A 14041-nucleotide genomic window follows, 5' to 3' on the forward strand; every position below is an offset into this window, starting at 1 on the left:
GCCCACACGCCTAGAGCCCATGCTCCGCAGCAAGAGAAACCACCGCAATGAGAAGCCCACGCACCGCAACAGAGTAGCCCCTGCTCGCCGCAACTAGAGAAAGCCCACGTGCAGCAATGAAGACCCAAAGCAGCAGCAAAAAAAATAATAATAATAAATAAATAGCAAAGAATAAGATCTTTATAAAAGCTGTTTGCAGAGATATATACTTCAGTATATAGAAAAAGGACTCCAAGAATTTATCAGTCATCTGGGGGTTAAACTCAGGAAGAAGGTTTACTTCTAGGAGAAAGCCAGGGAGATGGACATTTATATGTTCTGTAGTGTACAGTTATACATATTTCATGAATGTTTTATAACCAAAATATACTCATGCATTAGTGGGTAATTTTAAAAAATACATTGAAACAAACAACCAAAAAAACCCAACAGAAAGTTATAAAGTGGGAACAATGCAAATCCCTGTCCCACCCAGTCACCTACCCTCCACCCTCCCAGGTGGCTACCACAAACAGCAGTTCTTTAGATCTGTAATCGTTCCTTTTGTGAGTAAATATTTGTGTTCAGAGAAAATGTTAATAGCCGTGAAGTTGAATGGTTATGCCTTGGGTGCGGCCCCAGGAGGAGAAAGGAATTAAACCACACCTCCCACAAAAAGGAAAAAAAAAGAAAAGAAGGAAAGAAGCCATAAATGGAACACTTCTTTCTGAATGTGATCTCCTGTGCATGTTACGGAGAGACAGCTGTCAACCTCCGTCTTTTAAATAATAATGATGTTAATTAGAATCATATAGCAGCTATTGTGTGCTGGACCCTGTTTCAACTCTAGCTAAACTGCCTTCTCTTTTGAAAATGGAGCTCACATCTTATTTCCTTTTTTTTTTTTTTGCGGTACGCGGGCCTCTCACTGCTGTGGCCTCTCCCGTTGAGGGGCACAGGCTCCGGACGCGCAGGCTCAGCAGCCATGGCTCACGGGCCCAGCCGCTCCGCAGCATGTGGGATCCTCCCGGACCAGGGCACGAACCCGTGTCCCCTGCATCGGCAGGCGGACTTCTCAACCACTGCGCCACCAGGGAAGCCCCCCCACATCAACATTTTAAAACGAACCCAGACTTTGTATCATTTCACCCAGAAATACTTCAGTGTGTGTCTCTAACACACAAAGACTTTCTGCTTGTTTGTTGTTACTCTAACCATGTGACCCCAGCATGGTCATTACTCCCCATAGAAGTTAATAGTAATTTCTTGCCACCTAATAACCAGTCCCTCTTCAATGTTGTGCTTTTCAGTCTGGCCAGAGGAAGACCTGAACAGTTTTGAGAAATTGCCCAACGCCATAAGGCATTTAAACAAAAATAGTAAGTGAGATCCCTGAATGAGGGCCACCACATCCCCAGGATCTTGTTAGAAATGGAAAAATCCCAAACCCAGACCCATGTATTGACAAACCAAACCGCCAGTTTAAGGAAAACCGTGGGTGATTAAAGTCTCCATCTATACTGCATAGAGGTAGTGGCCAGCCCACTCTGGATTAATCCACTTTTTCCCTGAGATCTGGATCTTGCTTGGCTAGAAGAGATGTCTCCTTCAAGTCTTAATACCCACAGTAAGAGCCCGACATGCCACAGGCATCAACCAGGTTCTTGGGGACAGAGAGGTCCCCACTGTTCTGAAGCTCTCACTCTAGTGGAAGAGGCAGACAGCAAGTTTATAATTAAATAAAATAATTGCAAGTTGTGATTGCTCCTATATCAGCTGGGTGAGGTCTCTTCGGACATTCTGTTTGTTTATTTTATTTTTATTGAAGTACAGTTGATTTACAATGTTGTGTTAATTTCTGCTGTACAGCAAAGTGACTCAGTTACACATATATGTACATTCTTTTTTATGTTCTTTTCCATTATGACGCCCTATTTAAATTGCACCGGCTCCTAAGGCCTCATCCCGCCAGCCCAGCTCCCCGCCCGCCTTGCTCCTTCTGCTTCACTTTGCCCAGTGGCCCTCACCTCCAGATGTTGGACCTGGATCTTTCCTATTTATGTGTTCATTGCTTTTCTCTTTGGCTAGGATGTGAGGTGTAGGATAAATATCTGCTGAATGAAAGTCTACTAAAAGTTTGTGAACAATAAAGGAAAGCACTTACTAGTGATCAATAAGTCAGCTATTCTTTTTTTCTCTTTTTCTTTTTTTTTGGTGGTATATGGGCCTCTCACTGCTGTGGCCTCTCCCGTTGCGGAGCACAGGCTCCGGATGCACAGGCTCAGCGGCCATGGCTCACGGGCCCAGCCACTCCATGGCATGTGGGATCTTCCTGGACCGGGGCACAAACCCGTGTCCCCTGCATCGGCAGGCGGACTCTCAACCACTGCGCCACCAGGGGAGCCCTCAGCTATTCTTTTAAAAATAAATCTATTTCATTCCTACCCACAGAAGAGTTCCTATGAGGAAGGAGGCTGATACAAACAGCAGCTACAGAAAATGACTTGCACTGGACCCTGCGGTGGGTGCATGCCTCCACCCCAGGCCGTGTCCTTCGGAAGAAATCCAGGAAGCCCGAGGCCAGAGTGCAGGTGAGTCACTGAGGACTCTATGCCCTTGTGGCCATCCTCCAGGTCACCCGTCTGGATTTTTATTTTTTTCACCCGAGGGCTCTGCATCAAGAGGCTGGTGTTTTATTGTCCCTCCTAGACATAAAAGGGACCTAATCTCAGCCTCATCAGTATAAAGATCTCAGGTGTCTCAAGATGTGTCTGTACATTCAGAGTAATTCTAAAATTCAAGCAAGAGTTTTGGGGGGAGGAGGGAAGAGTGTAGGGTTGAGGACTGGAGCAAAGCAAATCCTGATAGATTCTGAAGCGCTGATGGAGGATGAAGGCAGTGAGGCAAAGGCAGGTGTAGAAACGAGGCTGAGAGCTTTCGCGCTCCGTCTTGGAACCGGGTTAGGAACAGAGTGTTTAACTAACACGCAGGACAGCGACAGCCACACCCACGCCTGTAAGGGAATCTAGGAAATGACAAAGGCAGCACTTCAAATGGAAGGAATTTAAAAACAAATGCTAATGGATATGTTTTTGTTTGTTTGATTGTTTTTTATATTTTTTTGGCCATGCTGTGCGACTTGTGGGATCTTAGTTCCCTGACCAGGGCTCGAACCCGCGCCCCTTGCATTGGAAGCTGGGAATCTTAACCACTGGACCGCCAGGGACGTCTGCTAATGGACATGTTTGTCCATTTGCAAACTGTAGCATGAGTCTTCCTCCTTCAACCTCAAACACACACAAATATACACACCACCAATTCCATATGGGTTCAAAACCCAAACCTAAAACACAAATTCAGGGAGAATTCTTGAAACAAGACAGGTAAAAAGATAGTGTGATGGAAATGGGAGCAAATAGCATGGAATACAAGTGGTCAGTCATTATGGGAAAAGTTGGTCACCACCGTCTTGACCCTCAGATTGTGTAGAAGCTAAAAAATGAGACAGCGGGCTTCCCTGGTGGCGCAGTGGTTGAGAGCCCGCCTGCCGATGCAGGGGACACGGGTTCGTGCCCCGGTCCGGGAGGATCCCACGTGCCGTGGAGCGGCTGGGCCCGTGAGCCATGGCCGCTGAGCCTGCACGTCCGGAGCCTGTGCTCCGCAACGGGAGAGGCCACAACAGTGAGAGGCCCGCGTACCGCAAAAAAAAAAAAAAAAAAGAAAAAGACATGAGACAGAGCTCCAGGCAATAATGCAGAATAATAGCCAAGAATATCGCTACATGGAAAATTCATGTCAAACAGCAAAGAACAAGATCTCCTTTGTAAGTTGTGTGCAGAATATGGGCTTAAACAAACAGAAAAAGGATTCAAAGGACACTTCCCAAACTTCTTTTTTTTTTTTTTATGCTTAATGTAGCTTTATTCATGGTTCTTTTGCTTGGGGTTTATTGTGCTCTTGGATCTGAGGCCTTTAGTTCTTGTCATATTTTTAAACATTTTGGTCATTATTTCTTCAAATATCTTTTTTTTTTTAATTTATTTTTTTTATTAGTTTCTGCTTTATAACAAAGTGAATCAGTCATACATATACATCTGTTCCCACATCCCTTCGCTCATGCATCTCCCTCCCTCCCACCCTCCCCATCCCACCCCTCCAGGCGGTCACAAAGCACCGAGCTGATCTCCCTGTGCTCTGCGGCTGCTTCCCACTATCTATCTACCTTACGTTTGGTAGTGTATGGTTACTTGGGAGAAGCTAGGGCGTTCATTCTCATTCTAATGTACAAACGTGACCTTGTGAGGACGTGGGCCTTCTCTACACGATGGGGGTGTGTAATCTGTTGCAGCATTTTAGAAACTAAATGTAGCATTAGTTACAAACTCTTCTTGTGTTTCCCCTACAGAATGTACCTGTATGATTCTGCAAACCCCACAGATCCTGTGGGCAGTTGCTCCATTACATTCTACAGCACAGAAGAGTCTCCCAATTCCTCATGGCAGCCAGGCCTTAAACAGCCTGTGGGTGGCTTTTGTTTGGGCCATGGGCTCTTTGAAAAGGTGACTCAATCAGGTAAGTGGTTTGGCACCTGGTGTCAAAAGTCTCACACTTGAGCACACAGGACCTGCCCGGCCTGGAAGGGCAAGTCATGAACCTCTGTGGGCCTGGGGTCCCTCCTGTGTGCCGTGGAGTCACCTCCACAGGTGCAGGTCCCACCCCTCTAAGATACCACACCCCTTCACTTCCTACCCCTGCCTTTCCTTCTAATACCTGACCCATCTTAGTTATGAGGTTCGTGGTGGTCCCCATGGTAAGCTCTGGGGAGCAGGACTTTGCTGCTTTCCTCCCCCACCATCCCCCAGCCTGACCTGGTACCCGGAGGTACTCATAGTACATCTGCTGCACGGACGTGGGACCCCCCCTCATCCACCACCCGGGCAGCCTCAGAAGAGCACCTTATTTACAAAACACCCGCTGCTAGGACAACACTCAGTGGAGCTCTGGAGATAACAGGAGGAATGTCTGTGAAGACGGAAGGATGGAGCTCCTAACCCCACCTTAGCTCCCACCTTGTGCTGCCCCAGGGCCTTGCCTTCACTCCCCTTGCTCCTGCTTCCTCTAAAGATCTGCTCTCTGACCTTCTGGCCCCTCTTGATTTCAGCATCGCCTCCTCTGGGAACCTGCTTCACCCCCAGCACAGGCCAGGCTGCCTTATACCCACAGCACCCCTGTCTCTCCGTGGTGTCGCCGCCTCTGTGAAGGTTGGGTTAGCTGTGTTTGCCAAGATTTTGTCTCCCACCAGCGATGCGAGGCCCTGAAGACGGGGGGGTTGGAGCCTCTTTTGTTGCCTGTGAGCTTCCCAGCACAGGGCCTGGAACACTGCAGGCAGGCGCTCCATAAATATGTGTGGAATGAAAGATGGAAAAGAGACAACTCCCGACAGAGATAGGGAATCTCAGGGTGGAGGGACATCGTGGAGCCAGGTGACACGGGAGAGGCCGGTTTGTGAAGGTGACACATCTGACTCAACCCCGGTCCAGGAGGGGACCAGTGAGTCAGGCCTTCGCAGGTGCCGATGCCCCAGAAACACAAGGACACTGAACACACCACAGAGCGACCTTTTAAGGTCAAGGCTACCACTTCAGACACTCCCCACAGCCTTTGCAGATACTGCTTTTCGCTTCTCTCTCTCCAAACCCCAAGAGGTTGTGAACGCGTGGCCCATAGCACCCAGAGGTTTCTGCTCTCATGGGTGCAGCCCTGCCCTCTCTCCCTCCCTCCACTGGTGTCTGTTTTAAGACCTTGGTGGAATTTAGCACCCAAACTCCCTGGGCTCCATCACCGTCAGGGCTCTGTCAATTCCCAGTGCTTAGAAATTAACACTGTATCCCGCCCCACCCCCACCCAAACCCCATCCATGGGGAAAACTTTTGGGGTGTCAGGCCAATGGAGATTTCATTTGATTTATTTATTTTGCATATTTACGTCCAGTTTTATTTTTTAATGAAAACTACTTAAAAACGTATACATGCTCATTATAAGGAATGTTTTAAAAGCTCCCCAAATCCTACTATCTAAAAATTATTACTGCTAATATTAGGAAAATATTATTAGATACATTTTTCTTTGCATTTACAGAGAGGAGGATGGACGGACGGGTGAAAAAATGATATCTCAGTATAATTTTCATTTGTATTTCTCTTATTAGAAGAGAACTACAAGATCTTCTCATGTGTTTAAAAGTCATCTATATTTCAATACCTGTGTTTTATTTATATTTCTTGCCCAATTTTCTATTGGAGTTGTTGACTTCTTATTTATTTGTAGTAGATCTTTTTATACTACATAAAAAGATCTTGGGCTTCCCTGGTGGCGCAGTGGTTGAGAGTCCGCCTGCCGATGCAGGGGACACGGGTTCGTGCCCCGGTCTGGGAAGATCCCACATGCCGCGGAGCGGCTAGGCCCGTGAGCCATGGCTGCTGGGCCTGCGCGTCCAGAGCCTGTGCTCCGCAACGGGAGAGGCCACAGCAGTGAGAAGCCCACGTAATGCAAAAAAAAAAAAAAAAAAAAAGATCTTTATAATAAGGTAAATTAGCTCTTTGTTATGCATTCATTTAATAATGTGATGGATTTAACTTTTAGTGAGTGGATTCATTTTTTTAAATTAATATTTATTGCAGTATAGTTGCTTTACAATGTTTGTGTTAAGTTTCTACTGTACAACAAAGTGAATCAGCATATATCCCCACTTTTTTGGATTTCCTTCCCATTTAGGTCATCACAGAGCATTGAGTAGAGTTCCCTGTGCTACACAGTAGGTTCTCATTAGTCATCTATTTTATACGTAGTATCAATAGTGTACATACGTCAATCCCAATCTCCCAATTCATCCCACCACCCGCCCTCCCTAGAAGATTTTAAAAGTTCCCTGAAGGATACAGAATGGCTGTGGGGTCCTGGATGTGTGGTGGATGCTCTGCAGTATTGGGTTTTAACACTGATGGCTGCCACCATCAGCCTGGCACTGGAAGCCTGACCCCAATTCCTCCTGCCCACTCCCTTCTCCCACCACTGCCAGCCTTCTCAGAGGTGCAGAGGCAGACCCCTTGGCCTCCCCAGAGACTGTCCCTGAACCTTCCATTCCCCTTCAGTCGGATAGAAAGAGAAACTCAAATCTAGAGGTGGGACCGTGGGGGCAGGTGGGAGGGGATGGGTAACCTGCTCAGAAAACCTCTGGCTGCCTACCCATAGTAGATGCAAAATAACAAACCATCCAGAAGGTTTCTATCGTCTTCATAGCCCACGCTTCCTTCCCCAGTGCCAGCTACTCTGCTCACTGCTCTTACGAAGGGAACCTAAGCAGAACATTCTTATGGGGACCCACAACTGTCTCATTTACAAAGGAAGAAGCTCTACCTGTCAAGAGGGACAGGGCTGTCCTTGCCTGCCTCCCTCCTTTCTTCTGGGGACGCTTAGAGCAGAAGATCTCTTATCCTCTAATGTACCCCAAAATGTAATTCTTTTTTTTTTTTTTTTTTTTTTTTGCGGTACGCGGGCCTCTCACTGCTGTGGCCTCTCCCGTTGTGGAGCACAGGCTCCGGACGCGCAGGCCCAGCGGCCATGGCTCACGGGCCCAGCCGCTCCGCGGCATGTGGGATCTTCCCGGACCGGGGCACGAACCCGTGTCCCCTGCATCGGCAGGCGGACTCTCAACCACTGTGCCACTGGGGAAGCCCAAAATGTAATTCTTTTTAAAAATTAATTTATCAATTTTAAAATTGAGGTGTAATTGACATACATTAGTTTCAAGAGTACAACATAATGATTTCATATTTGTATATATTGCAAACTGATCACCACAATAAGTCCAGTTAACATCTGTCACCATAGTTACAGAATTATTCTTTTTCTTATGATGAGAACTTTTAAGATCTACTCTCTTAGCAACTTCCAAATATGCAATACGATCTTATTATTTTTTTAAATTAATTAATTAATTAATTTATTTATTGGCTGCGTTGGGTCTTCATTGCTGTTCACGGGCTTTCTCTAGTTGCGGTGAGTGGAGGCTACTCTTCTTTGTGGTGCACGGGCTTCTCATTGCGGTGGCTTCTCTTGTTGTGGAGCACGGACTCTAGGCACGTGGGCTCAGTAGGTGTGGCACACGGGCTCAGTAGTTGTGGCTCACAGGCTCTAGAGCACAGGCTCAGTAGTTGTGGTGCATGGGCTTAGTTGCTCCGTGGCATGTGGGAGCTTCCTGGATCAGGGCTTGAACCCGTGTCCCCTACACTGGCAGGCGGATTCTTAACCACTGCACCACCAGGCAAGTCCCAATACGATATTAATAACTATAGTCCTCATGCTGTACATTACATCCCTGAGACTTATTTTTTTTATAACTGGAAATTTTGACTCCGTTTACCCATTTTGCCTGCCCCCCCACACCTCTGTCAACCATCAATCTGTTTTCACATGTATGAACTTGGTGTTTTGACTTTGTTTTTGTTTTTAAGATTCCACATAGAGGGACTTCCCTGGCGGTCTGGTGGTTAAGACTCCTCGCTTCCAATGCAGGGGGTGCAGGTTCGATCCCTGGCTGGGGAACTAAGATCCCACACACCACTCAGCCCCAAAAAAAGATTCCACATATAAGTGAGATCACATGGTATTTTTCTTTCTCTGTCTGACTCATTTCATCTAGCATAATGCCTTGTGTGTTGTTGCATATGGCAAGATTTCATTCTTTTTCATGGTGGGATAGTACTCCATTTACTCACCCACTTATTTATCCCTTCATATATCTATTTAATCATGCAGTAAATGAGCACCTGCTTGGTGACGAGATACCAAGGGCACCAAAGGGCAGAGATTCTCAAAGTTTTGGTCTAAGGACCTCTTTACATTGAAAAAAATTACTGGAATTCTCAAAAAGCTTTTGATTATGTGGGTTAGCAATAGTTACTGTATCAGAAATTACTGAGACATTTAAAACATTTATTTGAAAGTAACAATAATACACACCCATTACATATTAACCTAAAAACATATTTTATGAAAAAAGTAACCATTTTTCTAAAATTAAAAAAAAATGTAGTGAGAACAGTGGTTGGGATTTGTTTGTTGGTTTGATTTTACATTTTACAGCTCCCTTTAATGCCTGGCGTAATAGAAGGCAACTGGGTTCTCCTGCCTGCTTCTGCCTCCAATCTGTTGTGATAGTACACATCATGTAGCCTCTGGAAAATTCCACCGAACCGAACCGAGTGAAAGAGGCAAATGACATCTTATGCTGTTATGAAATAGTTGTGCTCTCATGACCCTCTGAAACAGTCTTATGGACTCCACTGCCACAAGGACACACCAGCCAAGGGCAGTAGGACCAGACAGGGCTGGGGGTCACCAAGAAGCCTGTAGCGGCCCTGTAGGCACGGCAGCCCTCTTGTCCCTCTCCTTTGACCTCCTCCCTTTGCTTCCTTCCATCTCTTCCCGTATTCCTCTCCAAACTTCCCCTGCCTGTTCCCCTGCTTGGCTAGGTAACTCCCTCTGGAAGCTCAGCGTCTCCGCTCACCTTAGGCTTTTCAGACTCCGAAACCTGTAGCCCTGCTTTTTATTTGGTGTGTGGCCTTGGGCAAGTTATGTAGCTTCTCTGACCCTCATCCACTCCCTCTTCAAGGTGAGGAAACTAAGACCTGATGCACAGAAGCATTCTGTAGAGTCAAGGAGATTTTATAGTTATAACCAATGTTAATGATGCGGCTTCTCTCTGCTGGCAAGTTCTATAGGCAGGGAATGGAACAGACACACTCTTAGGCCCTCAAGGATTCTACGTCTTAGAGAAAGGGTGCATTTTCATTCATAAAACAAATAAGTATCGAGTACCTCCTATATGCCTGACACTGGATAACATATGTAAAGCACCAGAGTTCAGATTATGAAATCCTATGCAGCAGTTTTTAAAATGAGGTATTAGAATATGGTTAGAACTTGAAGATACATTATTAATTAGAAAATGCAAGTTTCAGAATGATATAGGAATATGTAGTACCATTTATTTATAAGCATGCAAACACATCTATTTTTTTCTCTTAAATATCTAATGTTTAGGGGCTTCCCTGGTGACGCAGTGGTTAAGAACCTGCCTGCCAATGCAGGGGACATGGGTTCGAGCCCTGGTCCGGGGAGATCTCACATGCCCTGGAGCAACTAAGCCCGTGCACCACAACTACTGAGCCTGCGCTCTAGAGTCTGCGAGCCACAACTACTGAGCCAACATGCCACAACTACTGAAGCCCGCATGCCCTAGAGCCCATGCTCCACAACAAGAGAAGCCACCGCAATGAGAAACCCACGCACTGCAACAAAGAGTAGCCCCCGCTCGCTTCAACTAGAGAAAGCCCACAAGCAGCAACGAAGACCCAACGCAGCGAAAAATAAATAAATACAATAAATAAATTTGTATTAAAAAATCTAATGTTTAGCTATTAATTACAAATCTAATTTCCCTTATATAAAGAAATCATGTATTTTTACCTGATACATCTAAACATCATTTGCAAGTATAAAGACCTGAAATAACTTAAAATGGATTTACAAAATATGTTATTTAAAATATATTATTACAGGGGCTTCCCTGGTGGCGCAGTGGTTGAGAGTCCGCCTGCTGATGCGGGGGACACGGGTTTGTGCCCCGGTCTGGGAAGATCCCATGTGCTGCGGAGCGGCTGGGCCCGTGAGCCATGGCCGCTGAGCCTGCGCGTCCGGAGCCTGTGCTCCGCGACGGGAGAGGCCACAACAGTGAGAGGCCCGTGTACCGCAAAAAAAAAAAAAAAAAAAAAAAAGACATTGCCTGATACAGTAGCTGGCACAGGTATATGAAATATATACACGAGAAGACTTGAAAAGGTAATTTCCTCTTCCAGCCATGATGAAGCATCGAATACTGGCCTTGCCTTCCTGCTGTAAACAACTGGAAAAGTGAATAAGATAATAGGAAACAACTGTTTTCAGACACCAGACAACCAGCATCGCAGGACTGTGGTCCCTGGAAGTAGGGTGACGTGTACCCTCTGATCCCCCAGCCTTCCACCTGGAGCTCCTGTCTGGCCAGACCGGCTTCCTGGGCGTGTGACCTGTGCACTTACAAGTGTCGCGATCTTGAAGGGCCTCGTGCTTGGGTTAATGCTCTGCTGTGACCGTCCTGGAATTCTTAACTTTTGAACAAGGGTCTGAATGTCATTTTGCTCCCCACCTAGCAAATTGCCACGTGATTCCCACCCTTAGGAGTGCACCTAAGAGGCGAGGACCGGTGCAGACAGCTTCAGCCTCAGCCAGGGCAGGACCAGGAGCCATGGTGCTGCCTCGGCCCCGCCCTGAGCTGCTGAGCAGCCTTCTGCAGCAGCGGGAGCAGCCCTAGGCCAGAGCTGCAGTGAGTCACTGAACATGCTATGCCTTGGTGGCCATTCTCCAGCCACAGACTGGATTTTGACGAACAAACCAAAATAACGCAGGGTTTCTCAACCTCGATGCTGTTGACATTTTGGACCAGATTGCGGGGGCACCCTGTGCACTGTGGGATGTTGAGCAGCATCCCTGGCCTCCACCCAAGAGATGCCAGGAGTGCCCACCCCTGAGCTGTGACAACCAGCAATATCTCCAGACTTGGCTAAATGTCCCCTGGGGGAGAAATCACCTTGTAGAGAGCCGTAGCTTTAATCGAGAGCTCGGCCCCAGGCCTGGCTTTTTCCTGTCTCTTCGAGACCTAAAAGACATCTAATCTCAGCCTTATTAGTACAAAGATACCGGATCTTTCTAGCTATACATTCTGAGTAATTCCACTCAAAATGGAAGCAAGATATGCGTGTGTGTGTGTGTGTGTGTGTGTGTGTGTGTGTGTGAGTGTGTGTGTGTGTGTGTGTGAGTGAGTGTCGGGGGTGGGAAGAGCCTGACACATTGATTCCAAGACTTTTCTGGAAGTCTTGAATCAGGGAGATGAGGCAGATATGGAAACAGGGCAAAAGCTACAGTCATCAAAACACAGCTTGGGGGACTTCCCTGGTGGCCCAGTGGTTAAGACTCTGCGCTTCCACTGCAGGGGGCACAGGTTCGATCCCTGGTCGGGGAACTAAGATCCTGCATGCCGCACGAGGTGGCCAAAAATAAATAAAATACTTAAAAAAAAGCAACACAGGGACTTCCCTGGTGGCGCAGTGGTTAAGAATCCTCCTGCCAATGCAGGGGACACGGGTTCGAGCCCTGGTCTGGGAAGGTCCCACATGCCACAGAGCAACTAGCCCGCGAGCCACAACTACTGAGCCCGTGTGCCACAACTACTGAAGCCCGCGTGCCTAGAGCCCGTGCTCTGCAACAAGAGAAGCCTGTGCACCGCAACAAAGAGTAGACCCCGCTCGCCGCAACTAGAGAAAGCCTGCACGCAGCAATGAAGACCCAGTGCAGCCAAAACTAAAAAAAACAAACAAAAAATCCCACAGCTTAGCACTGGCATAGGAACAAACTATTAAAGAAGACAGATGGGAGGGCAGAAAAATACACATGGACAGAGGTCAACTTGTACGATTAAAGGGGCATTTCAGTCTGCCCATCTGCACTGTTAGGGCCATCGGCTATCATCTCTTCATTTGGGAAAAATAAAAATTAGGTCTGTCTGCCTTAGACCGTGAATACATCTCCCTTCCCACTTACCCCCCCATACCAGCTGCATTAAATATAGAAACATTAACAAGAATGTATGAAAATCATTGAAAAATATTGTTCCAGTTTTAGTATAAGTGCTGCCAAAGCGAGGACTGAAAAAATATTGAAGAAAAGATACCTTGATAGAAAAATGGGCAAGTAGCACACATGGTTTGCAGAAGTCACATATGACCAACAAATATTTGAAAATATGCAAATCAAATGTACCATTTTTCTTTTGAGCTAGCCAATCGCCAAAAATTAAGGATCGGTAAAACCACCTCTTTCCACTTTGTAATTGGGAGGAAATGGACACGTTTTCTACACTGCTGATGTAGATCGTGCTGCTCTCCTAGGCTCTGGTGCCCAAATCCCACTTCTAGGCATCACACCTGGAAAATGTATGTCTGCATTTCTGCAGGCTCTCAAAGTCTCTCGTAGACTCACCCTGGCAAGCCCGAGGCCGTAAAGAGCCTGCGGCCGTGTTTTGTTTGTCCCACAGGCTATTTTAAAAGACAACTTGACTCAACTTGTTAGGGTGTGAGTTTAGTCTTTAGCAGACAGGTTAGCACCTAGTGTCGTATTTATCCATTTCTGCCACCTCCCTGGCTCTGAAGGGCAAGTTACTAAAGCACTGTGTTCCTGGGTTCCTGCACATGCAGAATGGAAATAGTAATAGTTCCCCCTTCATGGGGTTCCTGCAAGATTAAATGAGATAATACATGCAAAGGCCCTGGAACAGTAAGCCACACGTGGTAAGTGTCAAAGCAGGTCAGCTAGGATGCATAGGAAAAAGGCAAGTAAAAGCAAAAAATTCTAATGTGACAGCTATCATAAACATTAAACTTAAAACCAGCAAAAGAGAGAAAAGAAAAAAGGGAAGGAAGGAAAAAGAAAAACCAAGGAGGAAAGCAAAAAAAAACAAAGAAGTGAATCTACACATATCAGCATGCAAAGATGTCCCCACTTACAGCTAAGTGCAAAAAGCAAATTGCAGAAGATAAACTACTCTTGCTATTGTTATTAAAAATTTATGTTTAGAATGTAGGTCTAATGTAACACATATCTTCTATATCACAGGTAGTATAGATTATGGATGGAAAATGTGTAGAATTATACTTCTGTGTTTTAATGGTGTTTATCTCTGGGAATGGGAAAACTGGGGACTTTCTAGTTTATTTATTTTCTTTTGTGCTTGAATTGGAAACAACCCTATCATTCAAGTCCCTGCTCAGAGATCATTTCCTTTACATGATCACCTCTTTGAAACACCCCATCTCCCCACCGTTCCCAGCCCCTGCCCTTGCCTCCAGTGCCATCTGATGCTATATATGTCCGTGGTACTTACTGTCTGTCTCCGGAGACCCTGAGC

The sequence above is a fragment of the Hyperoodon ampullatus genome (assembly GCF_949752795.1).
Source record: "Hyperoodon ampullatus genome assembly, chromosome: 14".
Taxonomy (NCBI): domain Eukaryota; kingdom Metazoa; phylum Chordata; class Mammalia; order Artiodactyla; family Ziphiidae; genus Hyperoodon; species Hyperoodon ampullatus.